The sequence below is a fragment of the Dromaius novaehollandiae genome, chromosome Z, assembly GCF_036370855.1.
Source record: "Dromaius novaehollandiae isolate bDroNov1 chromosome Z, bDroNov1.hap1, whole genome shotgun sequence".
Classification (NCBI taxonomy): domain Eukaryota; kingdom Metazoa; phylum Chordata; class Aves; order Casuariiformes; family Dromaiidae; genus Dromaius; species Dromaius novaehollandiae.
The window spans coordinates 70,922,190-70,940,653 of NC_088132.1; the positions used below are offsets into that span (position 1 = coordinate 70,922,190).

The 18,464-nt window shown below is 38.0% G+C and overlaps 1 protein-coding gene and 1 long non-coding RNA gene across 3 annotated transcripts in view; one reads left to right on the forward strand and one right to left on the reverse strand.

Moving 5' to 3' along the window:
* Positions 1-1,073: 1,073 nt before the first annotated feature.
* Positions 1,074-2,051, reverse strand: LOC135324918 (uncharacterized). The gene is made up of 2 exons (XR_010386151.1): positions 1,973-2,051; positions 1,074-1,572 (listed from the first exon to the last, which is right to left on the reverse strand). It is a non-coding gene; the product is annotated as an uncharacterized LOC135324918 (long non-coding RNA).
* Positions 2,052-8,023: 5,972 nt separating this feature from the next.
* The window catches only part of LOC135325162 (ran-binding protein 3-like), a 79,954-nt gene continuing 69,513 nt past the window's right edge, over positions 8,024-18,464 (forward strand). Inside the window, exons 1-4 of one of the 2 annotated variants that reach the window (XM_064502880.1) lie at positions 8,024-8,663; positions 9,655-9,776; positions 10,680-10,780; positions 17,683-17,750. The gene's annotated coding sequence lies outside the window, so the exon portion shown is untranslated. The remainder of the gene's footprint in view (positions 8,664-9,654; positions 9,777-10,679; positions 10,781-17,682; positions 17,751-18,464) is intronic. The other variant, XM_064502879.1, reaches the window with a different exon arrangement.

Consider the following 18,464-nt stretch of genomic DNA (forward strand, 5'->3'; position numbering starts at 1 on the left):
AAAGACTTGACGTGATTTATTCTTGACAAGGTATTTGCAATTTGTTTATTTGTCAGCGGGATTTTTCTGGGAATTGAAAATGTAATTCCTCTGTTCCTTTCCCTCCTCCCCCTTAAAGTTGTATATTGTCATCTTCCTTTCTTGGGTCTTCATGTCTCTTACATGTCTTTCACAAATACTCAGAGATAACTGATTATGCTGTAAGGTTACATCAGGCATTTTGCTAAGTAAACTGTAACTATGAGTCAAACTGATATGAAAATTATTCAACGCTGATTTCATTTATAACATTTTAAAACTCTCTCGTTTATTCTTTCCTTATTTTAATCTGGAGTCATGTTTTCTCACTTAATTTCTCATTGAATTCCTGATCACAGACAATCTTTCTAGTGAATTCTGCTGCCATGTAACTTTTCATCTTTGCTGAGGAGTAAAGCTCTGTTATCCTTGCTCTTATTACTAATGTAATTATTACTTATATAATTCTTTGTTGTTACTCTTGGTCATCTTTGCTAATTGCATCTGTGTGTACCTTGGCCTTTCTGATTTTTGTCTTCTGAAAAACACTTGTCTGTAGCAATCTAACCTAATTTCCACGTTCTCTGTGCTCTCTTCCTGTGTTTGAGGCTAATAACAAGCTCAAGATTTAGCCAGACTGGTCTCTTTCTATGCTTTCCATCCTTCCTCTGCATTGGGCCAGTTTGTACTTGTGCCTCATTGCTTTGAGGAATTGCCAGGTCTCTCTAACTCCTTTTCCCCATGAACTTGCCTCCCATAAATTCTTAACTAGAATTTCCCTGAGTTTACTGGAAGCTACCTTCCTGAAGTTTGTTTTTATTTTGCTTTTCTCTCTTTGGTTTCACTGCTGTTTCCTGGTATTCTAGTAAGAGATTTCTCTGTGGTAAGTTATAATAATATTCCAAAAAAGCAGCAGTAGGCTTCTGAATTTTTAGAAATGCACAAAATCACATCCAGCATCTGAGATTTGTCAGTGCTCCCAATTCTTGTATAGCGCTGCATAGTCACTCCAGTTTTATTTGCTGAGACAGTGTCATGGGAACGTATTTAATACATCTTTTTAGTGTCTTTTATTTCAGTTTACAAGGTTACAGCCAGAATCATGTGACAAGCCAGCTCTCTGTGGATGACTGCAAACAATAGTTTGAGAACTACTAATTTAGAGTACAGCCATTACCCTATTGGAGCAGGTCCTTGGTCCATTCAAAATAAGGTGGAAAAAAACCCTGTAATGCCTTAGAATGCAATGCACGCATCTGAAGATTACTAAGGATAAAGTTCAAGGAAGAATTACAGGGAGAGCAAAATTGCAGAAAATACTCAGTCCTTAAAATTCAAACATTTCCTTTTCCAGTCTGATCCAATTTTATAACCAAAAGAAAATTAATGTTCCCACTGACAGTACTTACTATAGGCAGGTTTTCTTTCCTCAGCTCTCAGACTTTTCTTAGAGTTACCTTTGTTGCATTTTTTTTTTTTCCTCAAGCACATGACTTCTCTGAAAATCCTTTTCTCCTCAAAGTAGTCTCTTTCTTCAAATCTTCTGTTTGGTTGCTTTTAAAAAAGTTGATTTGTTTGGTCAGAGCTCAAGTTAGGATTTCAGAAAAACCTGTAACTTTGCCTGTCCTGATTAACTAGTCCTTTATTCCTTTTAACCCCTTACTCACTTGTCTTACCTCTGAAGAAAACATCTTATTTGCTTAGAGAAGTGAACCTATTTCTTCAGCATGCAGTGCTTTTCAAAACTGAAGTGTTGTGTAAAAGATGATGCGCATACAACAATGATCTTTAAAAGAAATCCTTGAACATATATATCCGTTTGGCCATAAGGTCACCAGTATCTCATAAGTGCTTAGCTTTCTCTTAGATATTTTTTAAATTCCTCTAACTCCTTCGCAATGACTACTTTTACGCAAAAACTCTTGTTATTTCGTATGCAGTAAGAAAGTCTTACCAAACTTCTTTCCAGTGTTCTGTAGATTTCCACTTTCATGCACCCCCAAAATGTTTCTGCAGTAGAATCAAGTGTTTTCCATGCATGTTGGTGAAGATCATGCTGATTTCTGTTAGAAATGGAGTTAATGCTGCAACAGCCACTCTATCCTTCAGTTAGGTCCTTAACATTTCTGAGGGGAAAAAACAGAAATAACAAAGTACTGAAGTGATTAATTAAGAGGATTACATTAGTTAATGTATGCAGAGTGCTTCAAGATGAAAGAACCATAGAAGTATGAGGCAAATGTAGTGCTACTAGGAGTTAAAAGTCAGTCAAAAATATATGAAACACACCATGTAAACATATGAAGTAAGTTTTTGGCAAACGAGGATACAGAATTACATAACACATAGTAGTCTTGTAATCTTCAAGATGCTGGTAAATGGAAGCATAGCACTATCAAGCCCCTCTCAGCTCCAATTGAATGAATCCTGCAAAAGATTTACAGTTAAAGAATAGGAGAAAATGTTCTCAATGTTTTAATCTATTTAGGGTATATTAGGATGGAAAAGCCTTTATTTTGTAAAATAGTGTGTTTTATTTAGGGGGAGGTTGTAATTCTGGTTTGGTTGCAGTCTATGTACACACATGCAAAGATCAGGATCTGTGGTTCAGATCTTTTGTTAAAAAGGATCAGAATCTTCACTCCTCCATGTATGAGGCAGCAGGTCTTCAGGTCTGTGTGGGCTGAGTAACACCACATCCAGTACAGACATGCCTTTTGCTCTTGTTGCTTTTAACAGTTCTGCAATAACAATCCTACAATGCCTTCTGCCAACCTCTTGGCCACAGGTTTCAGCTCTGCCGGCTGAGGTGTGGCTGACCAGATGCTCCCCCCCTTGGAAGCCTTGAATAAAAAGTAAGTTTCTGCCAGTGCAAGTGTGTAAAGAAAAGCAAATGGTACCATCTCATTATCTATGTAGAGCCAGGAGTTGTGAAGAAAAGGCAGGGACTATGCAGGCCACACTTCTGGCAGATGCAGGGAGAGAAGCATCTACAGGCAGTTAGTGAAGGACTTCCAGGCACAGGAGGGAAGGGTGGGATGAGAGCCGGTGCTGCATCCATGCCAGAGACACCACGGAATGATTCCAAGGAACGAGAAGTATTTCCATGGGCGCTGGAACTAGTGAAGCCTGGTTTCCTGTATGCACTGGTTGAGTAACTGTTTAACTGAATCATGCTGAGGTTATGCTTATCAGACATCAGAAAATGAGAGAAAAATACTACGAATGCCTGTGTGTGGGAAATTGTACTGTGTGAGACACGAGAGAACCTACAAAGAGGAGAATTCATGGCTCACTGAGATAGTTTATATGAAGAGAGCATGATCTTGTTTCCTCAAGAAATCAGGCCAAAAAGTCTGGAGCAGTTGCTGTGACTGGATGCTTCTGTAACAGCCTCATATATTTCTTGCAAGGAGAGCAAATACTGTGCAGTAGTAACTGTGAGCACCAAGCAAGATATTATGTTTCTGAGCTCCATAGAGAAGAGGTGAAAGAGAGGGGAAAAAAAGACTTTGGACAAGGAGGAGGGAAATCTCTCAGTAGATTTCGTCCAGCCTTTAGGTTCCAGGTGCTATTAAAAATACAAAAGAGCTAGAGTTAGTTTCAGGGAACAAACTAAAGGGAGGAACACAAAGACATGCCTGGTAAATGTAATTTTTCTTCCCCATGCAGCATACTCATTTTGCCCCTTGGCCTCCTACCAAACCAGGTTTGAAAATGGCTCCCTTCATTGCTCATGCACATAGCACAAATGCTACAGGGCTGGGAGTGATGTTTGTTTTGCAGACACTCACTCCTGTTGCAGCTTGGAGATCTGAGTCCTCTGCCACATAATGCCCAATCTCTCTGAGAGATACAGGTACTGACTCAGTAAGTAGCTGATAAATAGGGCTATGGAGAGAGAGAGAGTGGTTCATCTGAGGAATTTCTTTTTTTTTTTTTCCAAACATGGTCCAGCTGCCAGCACCCTGGGTGAAAGTGCTGTATCCACATTCCTTGGATGTACATGGTGAGGCAGCAAAAGGTAACAGAGGTGATTTTCTACTTTTCCTCTGGCCTAGTGCAGGATTTAATATCTCTGGCTGTTGGTCATCTTTAGCAGCCAAGTACAAGTCAGTCATGGTAGCTTTTAATGGTGAAATTTTGAGAACAAGTATAGCATGTGTCTACATTGGAGGCAAAATTGTTGTGAATGTGAGTCTGAGAAGAGGGATGGAGGTTTCTGAACACAAAACTTGCCAGGGTAATGGCCTGGGAAATTTCTGAGTGAAAAATGTACCTGTTGTTCTTACTATGTTCAGGAAAACAGAAGCTTGCATGCATTTTTCTGTCACTATATCAGGAGACTACCTGACTGAGATTCCTAGTTCCTGATTCTAACAAACAACCCAGTGGGGCCCTGAATTTTGGCCAATGGCCCAGTAGTGTGACAATACTGAAAGCTGTGAAGAAGATAGGCTTTGTTGTAATCACAGATAGTTAGTGTAACGAACATCCAAATGCATCAGGGAGTTGTGGTTTTTAACTTCACCTTTGTATCTAAATCAGGATAACAAGTAAATGAGAGAAACCAAAAACACGTAATTTGCTTAGTGGAAAAAAACACTGTGTTTATAGATCGCATCCAGTGTACTTTTTGGATTTGTTCTCTTCCTGACTCAGATCTAACATCAGGTGCATCCAAACAGCCAAACACTTTTAGCTCAGTATTTAATATGTTCTGGGATGACTTGTTCAGTCTCCTCAAATCTTAAGTCATCCTGGTTAACTTCTCTCCTGAAGGGGACAACTGTGCTAACTATAGAAATTTCTGGTTATTAATGGCTTTTTTCAACTTGCCTGCTTTCCTGTTATTTTTAAAGCTCACCATGTTGCCAGACTGTATGGGAGTTTGGGGCCTGTATGGGAGTTGGGGCCATTTGCAATGTAATAGCTATAGCGTTGCTGCTTCAGAGCTGGCATTTCTTACATTGGAGTGTTTGGAGTGTTCCTATACATTGAGAGCTGCTTTATTGCTTGTTGATGAAGTTCTGTTAGGTGTAAGTGCCACGCACTAACCTGAATGACTAGATACTGTGCTCTGTTAGTATACATGCTATTGAAATACATGTTCATTTCTGTGTTGTGCATAAAGGCCTGATACAAAGCTTACTGAAGTACTTCCAAAAGACATTCATTGAATTGTACAGGCTTTGAATCGAGCTATAACTGTGAACATGCTCAAAGGAAGAGGTGGTAGTCCTGCAGGGTGACTACACTGGTGAGTGTTTCTGGGAAATATTAAGCCTCTGTCTCCTTTCTTTAGATCACTGTCATGACATCATCCACCACTGCCCCTCCTCTCCTGTTGCCCTTTTGCGGTTCATACAGGCTGCAAAGCAAATGTAGGAGGGGAAAGTAAGATGCAAGAAATTCTCTGTATAGTCTCTGGTGTGAGTGTCTGAATACTAAAATTCTTCAACTGTACTAAGTTACCTGTTTAATTTTAATTTATTTTTTAAAGCTTTAGTTTAATTCAGATTTGCAGAAAAAGTAAGTCACCTCCTAGAGCTAAAGGCAGACTCTACCTTACCAAAAATGGAGAGGTGCCTGCCTGATTGATCAGAGTTACAATCCAATCTATAAACTCTGCCAAAGGCGCTTACCCGACAGAGACCTTCATGAAGACTTAGCGGTCTGCAGTGAAGGCCACATGCCATGTCCTTACAGTGGAAGAATTAGGACAGATGGTCAGGAAAAACTGGGATGACCAAGCACTGTTGTGCATCATGCTGTTTCGGACAGTGCAATAGCTTTCAGATTTGGGCATCCCCGAAGGTGCTGTGCTCTGAGCTTGCTTCAGAGCAAGACAGGCAGTTTTCATGAACATACAAACAACTGATAACAGAGAGGCTACAATCCTCCTCTCCGTCCAAAACAGCTTTCTAAAAAGAACTTCCAGATTTCTAAATATTCATTGCAAAAGCCTCTAAAATAATTTTTGAGTTCCTTTGGGATGAAAGATATTGCATAAATGCAAATGTTATTTAAATGAAATTGTTTTCTTTATAGAAGCTTGTTACATCCAAACTGCTCACAGTTTAATTTCAAAGAGCCTATTTGAGTTGATATTTTTGAGAATATATTTTTACCTTCACTTTTTGGCATTAGAAAGCATTTTCTTAATCTGAAATAGTAAAAAGCAAAATTGTCAACACTGCAGCTTCTTGTCAGGTATTTATTAATACAAACTTAAATCATTTTTACAACACCTTAAATAATCTTTTAAAAAGATAATTATAACTTATTTTTCATTGTTCTGTGGAAGGACTAGCACTTGGCAGCACAAAAAACTTATTTCACTGTCAATCTGAATGTGACTTTTACAGACTTGGAAAAGTATCTTCTGTGGAAGAAAGATATTGCTTCTTTATCTTTGTAGTTCAGCCCATCTTTCCAAAAAGAACAGGAATCATAAATGATTGTTTCATTTTTCTGTCCTACTGTCTGGGAACGTCTCTAAATTTGGAGGACCACATCTTTTTGTTTAGTGGCACATAAGCACCACCTTCTGGTAAAAACTAGTATTTCTCTGGGATTATAGGGATACACAGAATAACATTTATTACTGCAAACCTGTTTTGAATTTATTACTCTATGATGCTATCACTATTTGCACTGTAGAAAGATGAATATCTTCAGGACATTTATTGATACTAACAATAACAATAGTTGTAATAGCTATTATTACCTAATTACTCACATTATCTAATAAGTTAATAGTGCTAACAAGACTCACTCATGACCAGGGGTCTGCTGTGTTAGGCACAAATTCAGTCACCAAAAGATGACTGGCAAAAAGCTAACAATACAAAACAAGAGACATCCGATAGCTACCATCAGACAAGTACAAGGGAACATTGAAATGCTGTTGGTCAGCATGATAAGCAAACCACAAATTTAATTATCATATTTCTTTGTAGGCTATCTAGAGAACATTGTTTTAGAGTGCTGCTTCCAAGAGATTACTGGAGAATAGGCTACTGAAGTCAACTCAGTAGAAATGAGAGATAATAGGTAGGGCTGGTGGGCCCTGAAGAGTCTTAGGGTGACAAAAGATGGTAGTTTGTATTTCCTAGAGAAGAGGAAAAAAGAGGTAGTGAAAAATTGCCCACAAGATTGACAGGGTCAAAATAAATTGAAAAAAGTCTTTTTCATACATTTGAGCAGGACAAAGTAATGTTTGTCAAAGGAAGAAAAAAACCTCAGAGAAATAGGATACAAAAGCTTGAAGAGTTTTACTGTGCAAGTGAACAGGGAAGTCTGCTTTTCAGGGAAGTTATAAAAAACATTGGTGGAATCAAACATAGTCTCAGTATAAGACTGTGGAACATCCTGGAACAAAATCCAGGTTACACAGTATTTCAGGTGAGCTGAACCTGCAACCTTCCAGGGGCTGGACAAGGAGGAATTAATGGGCTTTTCAATTTCTTCTCTTGTTGCATCGCAGTGACAGAGCAAAATGGCTGTTCATTGTATTGCTCCAGTCCATAGCTCTGCTTGCAGATGGTAATTGCTTATGGAAGAAGGCTGCACTGGTCCTGAGTTTTCTAGACAGTAAGGGAAATGATTTTACAAACACTAGAACCTGCTGTTTCTCTACCACCAAATACCCAACATAGCCAAAAAGGAAATGTGCTGTGTTAGGCATGAAGACTGTCAATGAAATAAAGCCAGGCCCATGTGTTTGTGATACGTTTTCTGAGAAATATATGGCACACTCAGGGCAAGATAAAATACTAAACAATAATTATTGATGACATAAAAATGCTGTGCTCCACATGGCATGCCTTTGAACTGTGAGCAAGGAGAGTACCCTTGGCAAGACAAAACAGACTTTAGGAACTTCAGCAAACAGCTGCACAACAGGGAGTAGTTTTAAAAGGCACCAGCCATGAAAGAATTGGGCAACTTGTCAGACTGCTTCAAGATTATGCTGATAGACAGCATTTTTATGAGAAAGCTTTCAGTTTGTTTTTTTTTTTTAGATTTGCTCACAAAAAACAGATGTGTTAAATTATTGGGTGTTATTTATTCAGTTAATGTTTTGCAGGTGGTCATAACTTCAGTTTTTGAAAAAAGCATATCAAAGAAAGTAGAAGATCCTCCTTTTCCAAGTGTCCCACTGGGGAAACATGACGGAAAAATTCTAGCTCAATTCAGAATGTAATTGAATCAGTCACTGGAATTTTCTGTAGTTTGTCACATTGTTTTATTAATACTACAAGACAGTAAGATGCCTGTTTAGAGATATTTATGATCTGAATTAAATCACAGACTAATATAATAGTTGAGGTTGGGAGGGATCTCTGGAGATCATCTAGTCCACCCCCCTCCCCTTCCTTGAGCACCAACTTCCTTCTCTGAGTAGGATCGGTAAGAGCAGGCTGCCCAGGACCATGTCCAGTTGGATTTTGAGCATCTCCAAGGAAGGAGACTCCACAACCTCTCTGGGCAACTTGTTCCAGTGTTTGATCACTTTTACAGTATAAATTTTTTTTTTTAAACAATTTCTTGTATTTCAATTTATGCCCATTGCCTCCTGTCCTTTCAGCGGATACCACAGAGAAGAGTCTGGTTCCATCGTCTTTACTCTCTCCCTTCAGGTATTTAAACACATTGATAAGATCCCCCCTGAGCCTTTTCCTCTCAAGGCTGAACTGTCCTAGCTGTCTCAGCCTCTCCTGATATGAGAGATGCTCCAGTCCCTTAATCATGCTTTTGGCCCTTTGCTGGGCTCTCTCTAGTCAGTCCATGTCTTTCTTGCACTGGGCAGTCCAGCACTGGACCCAGCACTCCAGATGTGGCCTCACCAGGGCTGAGTAGAAGGGAAGGATCACCTCCCTCGACCTGCTGCCAACAGTCCTCCGAAGGCAGCTCAGGATGCTGTTGGCTGCCTTTGCCACAAGGGTGCATTGCTGGCTCATAGTCAACTTGGTGTCCACCAGGACCCCCTGGTCCTCTGCAAACCTGCTTTCCAGCAGGTCAGCCCCCAGCCTGTACTGGTGCATGGAGTTAATTCTCCCCAGGTGCAGGACTTTGCAATTATCTTTGTTGGACTTCATGAGGTTCCTGTTGGCCCTGTTCCTTACCCTGTCGAGGTTCTTCTGAATGGCTGCACAACTGTCTGGTATATCATCCACTCCTTCCAGTTCTGTATCATCTGCAGACTTGCTGAGGGTGCAGTCTTACCCATCATACAGGTCATTAATGCAGACATTAAATAGTATTTGCCCCTCTATCAACCCCTGGGGTACACCAGTCATTACTGGCTTCCAGCTGGCCTTCACATTGCTGATCATAACCCTTTGAGCCTAGCAGTTCAACCAGTTATCAGACCACCTCACCATCCACTTATCTAGTCCATATTTTATCAGTTTGTCTGTGAGAACATTACAAGAGACTGTGTTGCAAGCCTTAATGAAGTGGAGGTAACATGCAGTGCTCCCCCCTCATCCACTAAGCCAGCCAAATCTGTGATAAATAATGAAACATGCAAAGTGAGTAATGTGTGAGAGATGATTATAGTCACATTCTGTATTGAATCACCAAAAAATGTTGTTATATATAATCTGATTATATTTCCTTTATACAAAGGGCTAGAACATACATGATTTGAAAGTGTGTGATTTGATCAGAAATGAGGAAGAGTTTGATGAAATTCCTATTGATACAAAGCTTGAACAATCACTACAATAAGGACAGGATCAGATTTTAAGGTATTTAAGCACCTTTTATAATTGAGGTAAATCAAATGCTTGTATCCTATTAAAATCAATGGGTTTCAAGTCTCTTACCTTTTTTAGACACTTTTGTAATGCATAATTTTTGCCTCTAAGAAACTCAAGAAATCTAATCTGAAGTAGCCATATTTGTCATCTCTAAGTATAGGCAGAGAGAATATTTCAAATTGTTCTCTTTTTTTAAAAACAAAACTGGGGATTGTATTTTGTTTACCAGAGCTTCGGTAGATTAAATACATAAAACTTTTCCAGTGTTATTCCTTTTTTCACTCAACTTGATACTTCTGGTATTGTAAAATATCCATGATTTTCCATGAGAAACTATTTGTTCAGACTGTTTCATTGTTTAGATGATTACCACAGATAATGTTGTCTTCTGTCCTCTGTTTTCATCAGTTTAGAAAAGTTTATATGATTTAGTAGTAGCATTCATCACTAAAACATATTTGTTATTTCTTACCACACTTCTGCTTTATTTTTCTTCACCATAACTGAATTTTAATTGATCTGAAGAAGAGCTGAAATCTCATTAGTTAGAAGCAGAAGGCTTACTGTGTTATTTTAGAGCATGTTTACCAAAAATGAATTGGAACTACGTAGTTTTCTTTAGAAGTCTGATGGTGGCATTGCTGTCTCTCAGTAGAATCCTTGCTGTGCCTGGATAATTTTGTTTGCAAAAGCATGTAGTATAGTGCAATATGATGCAGCACTTCCAAGTGGAAGGACATGCACGAGCCATGTAGTACCAGGAGTCAGAGCCTTTCCTTATCTGCTCCTTTACTCTTTTTTTAGGGCAATTTATTCCTTACCATGTGGCTAACCTAATTGTCTACCGATTCTATTCAAAGATGGAAATATGCTATCTCCTTCTATTAACAGAACTAATACCAAGCAGAAGATTTACACCCTCCCAAGACTTCCCACAACTGGGACATTAAACCACAATACCAACACCATAATACCAACACCACCAGAACAAGGTATACCATTCAAAAAATATGTATGTAACATGTATTTCCAGATATTTTGATCTATCTGCTACACAAGCTCCCACAATTCAATTTATCTTTTAGTTTTTTTCTGTTATGGCTCTATCTTGCCAATTGCCCTTAAAACTTCAGTGCAGTTAAGACAGTGTTCATTTGGTCTGGTTATGTTCTGATAGCGTGCCTTAGGTGTAATTGTTGCCTAATTAAAATTTCTTCCAGGCCAGATTACAGGCACCCTGTCTTAGATTCCTCCTCTTCAGATACCGATGTATGCCTGGGGTGACAGTTACGTGAGGCACACATGAGACAACGCAGGGAACACCACTCTTTGTGACCATTTTAATTTCTGTCCCAGAAGCATAGGGCCTTTTGTTTGTTCAGCAATGACAGCTTCACAATCCCATATTGTGCTGGGTTTTGGTATGCTTTTCCCTTTGAACCCCGATTTGATCGTAGTAGTGTTCCACATCTTGCCATAGGCCAGGTGGCCTGTGCATGAGCTGGAGGATGAGCACTCTGGCAAAGCAGATTGAAACCTGTGAATCCTGTCTCAAGTCAGGACAGCTGCTGCGGTGAAGGCTGACTATAGCTGTAATTCCCTTTTCCATTAGAAAGGTGCTCAGAAGGCAGGGTATTCTTGACCTGAGTTCTGGCAATTTGCAGAATAAATTTGATGATAATTGTGTCAGTTTAATTCAGCTGTGTTTAAAGTTACGGGGTATATTTTGTTTCTAAAAATCTCTGTTCAGAATATTTCTTCCAAATTATTTTAAGATTTAAAACAAGTGAAAATATGTTTGGGTTTGTTCTAAACTAAAACAAAACTAAATTAAGAACTTCTTGTGAAAGAGTTTCTGAGCGCCCTCTGACTTCAGCTAAATGCCCTCAGGTAATGTATGAGATTAAGAACTCACCAAGAAGCAAAACAAATTAGAATAGGAACTAGCTGAAATAGATGGTAACCAAACTTTGTTCTTTACATCTTCACATAAAAATATCTGATCATTGTAAGAAGGAATGAATAATTCAAACACTGCATAGCAAAGTATAGAGTGTTAACTTTATACAATTCCTTAGAGTTGCAAATTAATGTAAATACTCTAAGTTTCAGCAGTGATATCCAAGCTGAGGCAATTGATATCAATTACATTCTCCTTTCTAAAAGATATGTGACACATAAGCTTTGTAAATCAAGGATAGAAAATGAACTTACAAATTGCAACAGGCAGTAATAGGGGTTGCTGATCATTCCTAAGGAAAGATGCAACTCTCTTTGGAACAGATGGTGATTAATTCACAGCAAGCTTACCATAGAATGTCAGCAAGCACATCTAATTACCTCCTTTAATTTTAGAACATTTTAAATTCAAAGTACATCCAAAGACATGAGAAAACAAAAAAACATACTTGTTAAGTTGGAGATGCTTGTTTTTGATCCTGAAATATCAAACATTCAAGAAATTCAGAATGTGAAGAAGAAATCATCACCAGGAAATATTGCATGGGTTACTGCATTCTGCTTGACTTTATCTCCTTAAAGAAACAAAAATATAGTTCAGTGGCACACATTAAGTCTCAGTTCTAAAAAGTACTGAATAGTTGCCTAAGAAAAAAATAAAACCTTGTTTTGTTAGTGAAGCAAACCTTTTTACCTTATTACATTTGCTAATTTGTTTTGCCTATAACCCTTCAAAAGTGTTAATATATATCCTGAAAGCTAATCAGAAATGTATGTATGGCTAAACTATTTTTGTTCTTCCTCTTTCATCTTCAGAAATGAGCTTACTTGTATTTAGTTAATGTTTGCTCTATAAGCTGCATGACCATGTGTAAGGGATTTCTTATGCATATCTGAAAAGTAGCTGACGGTATCTGCATATTGTAATAGCCAAAAGTCCACCCAACCCCCAATCCTGTCCTTTCTAGTGGCCAAAACTAGCTGCTTTGGGGAAGAGCTTGCAAGCAAGACAGGAATATAGCAATATTTCCTTTGATATACCCTTATAGTTTCAAGCAATATGTGTCACGTGAATGGACATTACACATGTATGTCTGTGTATGTCCTGTCTCTGTCATAGTTTCTGTGGACTATTTGCGTCTGCAAAATCCTGTGGTAGTAAGTTCCACCATTTAATTATTCCTTGTATGAAAAAAAAACTGTCTATTTTAAAACTTCTGCCTGACAATTTAATTTGATCCTTTGCTAGTTTTTGTAATAGAGGAGATGTTGAACAGTCATTCCCTATTCACTTTCCATATGGCATTCATGATTTCATAGCCCTTAGTCATACCTCTGTCATCAGCTGTCACTGTTTAATCACTCATTTTGTGGAAGATACCTGATCAACTGTGGTGAATGCACAGTTCTTTCTAGTTCCATATTATCATTTCCAAGATAGGGGAGCAAGAACCTTAATTTGCCTAATGGTTACCCTACTTAAAAATCACATAATAATTTTGTTTTATAGATGGTCTCTTTGCTACTTGGCCACTCAAAATTGGTATAATACTACGTCAGTGGAAGAGGCTGGTTTCCAAAGAGCTTTTGGCCATGAGCAGCTAGAAACAATCTATAGCACCAGCTGAACTGTTGGATTTTAAGGCCAGTGTTCTGACTGTGTCTCCATCAGAGTCATTCCTTGTATTCTGAGTCCTATAGACTGATTATTTTAAATCAAAATCTCTTAAAAAAAAAAAAAAAAAAAAGTGAAGTGAGATAGCATAAAGACAAAAAACATAAATTCCAAAAATACAAATGTGTTGCATTTAATTTGTATATAGTATGATCCTAAATACTTTATCATTTACACTCTTTAATGAGTAGTATTATTTTCATTCACGTTTCCCTTCAGAATACACAAAAGCAGCTCTTCATACACTCTTGAAGACCTGGTTAGACACAGAAACCCAGAAAAAGATAATTACTAAAACTCTAAATCTAAAGTGATACAGACATCTTAGGTGGGATTTTTAAAGTCAGTCACTCAGCATTGGCTTAACTGTGCTCTTACTGATGCCAATGGTAAAATCCTTTTGTTGTGAGAGGAGTAGAGCTGGATCAATATTAAATATTTTGAAAATCTCTCTCCTTTTGCATGTTTTATACAATTAGCATATCTTTGTGAGTTCTCAGTATGTGACAAACGTCTTCGTTTCACAGTTTTTAGGTAGTTGCATCAGGTTATCATTGAACTAGGTGTGGTGTGCTTAGTTTGGGGAATGTCAGATTTATACTGGGACAGCCCAAAGGTTTATCTAATCTTGGAGTCTGCCTCCTCCAGTGGCCCAAAGCAGCTGCTTGGGGAAGACTGGCGGCCGCAGGGCCTACCTCCAGGGTGGCCATCCCCCTGTGCATGCACACACACGCTGCAGAGCCTTAGTACTGCCCAGAGGTCCAGGAATTTTTTCATTTTCTTTTGAATGCCTTGAAATACTGACTACCACAACACTCTGCAACAATGAATGTTGTGTGTTATGCTGAAAAAATTTTCTCTTGAGATTATCAAATCTGCTGATTTTATTGGTGCCCTCTAGTGTTTATGTGGAGAGAAGTATTTAATAACCATTTTCTATTTACCTTCTCTACTCAAATTATGATTCATGTCCTTTCTGAGCTATTTCTTTTTGAAGAGGAAGAGGCCTACTCTCCTCAGTCTCTCTTCATGCAGAAGCCATATCTCCAACCATCCTTGTCACCTGTTTCTTTATAGCTTTTCTGTTCTCTCTTTAGTAGGGTGACAAAACTTTGTGCAGTATTCAGAATTCATTTATAGCAAGAATTTATAAAGAGGCATAATTTCTATGTTTTCTCTATTCCTTTCCTAATAATCCAGAGCTTTGTTTACCACTGAATTAATGCTTTCAGAAAACTATCTTAATTGCCTGTAAGATAAATTTAAAGATCATTTATGTACATAGAGTTAGGGAAATTTTTTTCTTTAACCTTCTTGTATCTTTTGGTTGTCCTTTTATCACACAAACATATATTTCTGCAGTTCTTTTTTGCAACCAGCTTTACTTTTGACCATTCTGAATAATAATTCTGGCCACTTTGTTACTTCACTATTCAATGCCTTTTCCAGATCATTGACAAATGAATTGAATAGCTCAGGTTCCAGTACAGCTCTTTGGGGGACATTTTTGGTAACTTCTAAGTATTTCTAACCTTTCTCTTGTATCTTTTAATCAATTATTTGTCTAGAAATTAAGGAGCTGCTGTTTTGCAGACAGAAGCAATGTACTTGTCCCAAAAACCTTACAGCTTTTCCCAGAGCTATAATTAAATATTGAATGTATAGAATTTAAAAAATGCAAATTGTTATATTCAGTGATAAAAAGGATGACTGGCGAATGAATGACAAAGACTGGCAAACAATACAGACAGTACCAGTATGATAAAACACTAGAGCTAGTTTAACTAAAATATGATCCTACAGTTTGTCCTTAGGCAAATGTCCCACAGGTTTCAGCGGACCTATGTACATTGTGACCCCGTAAAACTTAGGAAGACCAAAATCAAAAACTAGTCAGAAAGCTGAAAGGAAAAATAATGTGACACAGCATTCCAATGTGTTTATGAAGAGACCACACATACACACACCCCTTACCATGGGTATGGCTCATTCCTCTGCCAATAAAGCACGCAGTGGAAATTTCCACTGCAAGTTACAGCACATTTCCACCCTTTAACCCTACACATACTGAAGTTTTGCAATTCTTTATGGTACTTGAAATGTATAACCTTTACTTTACTAAAGATAACTAATCTGTTTTTTAATCTAATCTAATCTAAGTTTTTTGTTTAATCCTAAAAAAGTTTTTTTTACAGTTCTAATGAGAAATATCTAGATATAATAATTTGAACGATGAGGAACCTTTTTACCAAAATCAAAATTGTGTGTTTTAAATTGTTTTATATAGGTCAGCATTTCTATTGATAAAATTTGCAATTATATGTATGGCAAATATGAGTATTTTTCAGTTGCTGATATTTAATAGTTGTTAATGTGATTAGTTTGTTCTATTCACAGCAAATCATTTCTGTTCTGTGCATGCTGATTAGTAAGACACTTTGTGGACAGAAGCCAGCTCTATTGCTGCGTTTGAGCAGAGCTTTTTAAGTCAGTGTAGCTCTGTACTGCCACCTAAATGTACGCCAATGAGCCTAAATGTGCATCTGTGAACAGCTGAATACGATCATTTCCTTATCCTAAAGAGATGATGATTTAAAGCAGGTAGGATTAAAAGAACATAGCACAGAAGAGTTAAGGAGAAATAATAAGGAAGAGAAAAGAGCAGAAAGCATTTGTGGGAAAATGTTTTTTCAGATGATATTTTTGAGAAAGAAGAGAATAGAAGAACTAGAAATGAGAATGGTAGGAAAACAAGTATGTCCTGGAGATGCTAAGAGGGAAGAAAAGACAATATATGGCTTGGATGTGTGAGACAAAGGAGAAGCAAGCAATACTTGAGATATAATAGTCAGATGATAAAACCTCCCATTGTTCCTTTATCTTTCTTTGTTTTTAGCTATTTTGTTAAAAAAAGCTACTGGGCCAGCAGGCCTAATCTCCCACCCTGTTCTGAAGAGCTTTCATGTGATGGTCTTGATTGTGTTGCATTGTGACTTCTTTTGCCACCTCCCTTTACTGTGCTGCGTGAACAAAGTGCATAGCAAGGGAGAAAGGGGAGTTGACAGGGGTGGGACAGCAGTGCCTTACTGTTCCGAGAGGAGAGTATTTGCTCCTGGGAGTCTTTGATAGCAGGAATACCTCAGATCTGAACTAGGCTATGACAACGTAACAAGGATTTGTAAGCTGCATGCTCTTCTGATGTAACCAATTTGCCTTCCTTTTGTCCATACACTAGTGATAGCGTTACGTCTCTCTCCAGTGTTATGCATTCAGTGCTTAGTATTTGAAAACATCTGTACTTTTTCTGGAAATATGATCTCAATTTTGAGCTTTCTAAGCCTTTTCCACTTAAACTTTTCTATTTTTTTGTGTGTGCAGTTGGGAGATTTATATTCCTTCTTCCTTGTCTCGCATATTTAAGCAATTGATTATTATTCTACTCCTTTAACATCTCTTTTTCTTACCATTCTCAACTGTAGCTCTTTAGGGCAAGCCTCAGTTACATTCGCTGTTAACTGCTGCAACATCTTTTTCTTGAGCTGATGTTCTCAAAACAGAGTCACTGAAAACCGTATTTCTGTCCATCTATTTGACCATGGTCTTCCCATCTTTGAAAACTTTCTGTCTGCAATCTCATTAAATGAAATTCAAGCTTCTTGGCCTTCATAACGTCTTATAATTCATCATTTTTTCCTAACATGAAGAGACTTCCCTCTTTCCCCATCTCAAGACCGACATTCAGGGGAAGGAATAGTGTGACCCATGCATTTGCTTCAAACCTTGCAAAGACTCTCCACCTAGGCATATTGCTTCTGTCCTTTTTGGGGATACTCGTGATAAGGGGGATATCCGTGTAAACTTTGTTACTGTCAGGTGCAGTAGAAGTGCAAGTCCATGTTGCTATTCGCAGCTGTTTTAATTAACTGCCAGGTACCGTAACACCAAAATTGGAACAAAATTGGAACCCAGTGCTGTGGCTGGCATCTGACTCCCTCTGATTTGTTTGCTTATGCCCAGCAATTGAAAGGATGATTACACCTAATGGTCTGATTCACAGATTATAAGATGAGGAGCACATTGTGATCATGTAGGTTGATGTATAGCTGTATGTCTGGCTGTCTTAAATTGGATACTCTTTGTGTATATCCATTTTATTAAGCGATCCATTCTGCACCAGAAACTGTCTTCATTGCTTACCAGTCCTCCAAACTTGGTGACATCTACAAGTTCTATCAGTGATGATCCTACATTTTCTTCCAGGCAATCCATTAAAAGAATAAACAGTGGTTAGCGAAAGAACTGGTGGTATTCCCATTGAAGATCACATTGTAAGTTAACCAGTTTCTAATCTTTTTAATATCCCCAGTTTTGTACTGGTCAGAATGTGGTGCAGTACAGAGTCAGCTGTCTTACTGAAATATCAGAACCAATACTACAAGCTTGGAGTCTCAGCAAAAAAACAGTGGGTTGGGTTGTCAGGCTCTGTCTTCATTAAGTTTCTCTTGACTGGCCATACTTGAGTCCTCTCTTCTAATTATTTATTAATTGAGGCCTGTATAAGCCATTGATTATGTTGGAATCAATCTCAGGTTGATAAATCTGTAATTATCTGGAGTGTTGACCTTTTTAATACATGCTCACTATGAGCTTTGTTCCAGTTTTCTGGAAGTTTTCCAGTGTTCCAACAGTTACTGAAAATCAACAGTTATGGTTCAGGTAGCTCTGAACTCTCTAGCTCTTTAAAACTTTTGATTGCAAATTACATTGACCCACTGACTTAAAAATCCCTGTATTGTTCTCTACTTGTTGTTGACATCCTTACTTAGGTTTGGAATGGAATTTGTATGATTATCTTCCTGGAATATATATACCATCTGCTTTTTTCCCTCTGTAAATACAGACCAGAAGTAATACCTGGATGCTACTGCCTTTTCTGTCTTACTAACTTTCTACAATATCTATGTAGTCATGGACTAATTCCAGTATTAAGAACCTATTCATTGTTCCTAAAGTATGGAAAAACTCATTATTGACCTTGTCTC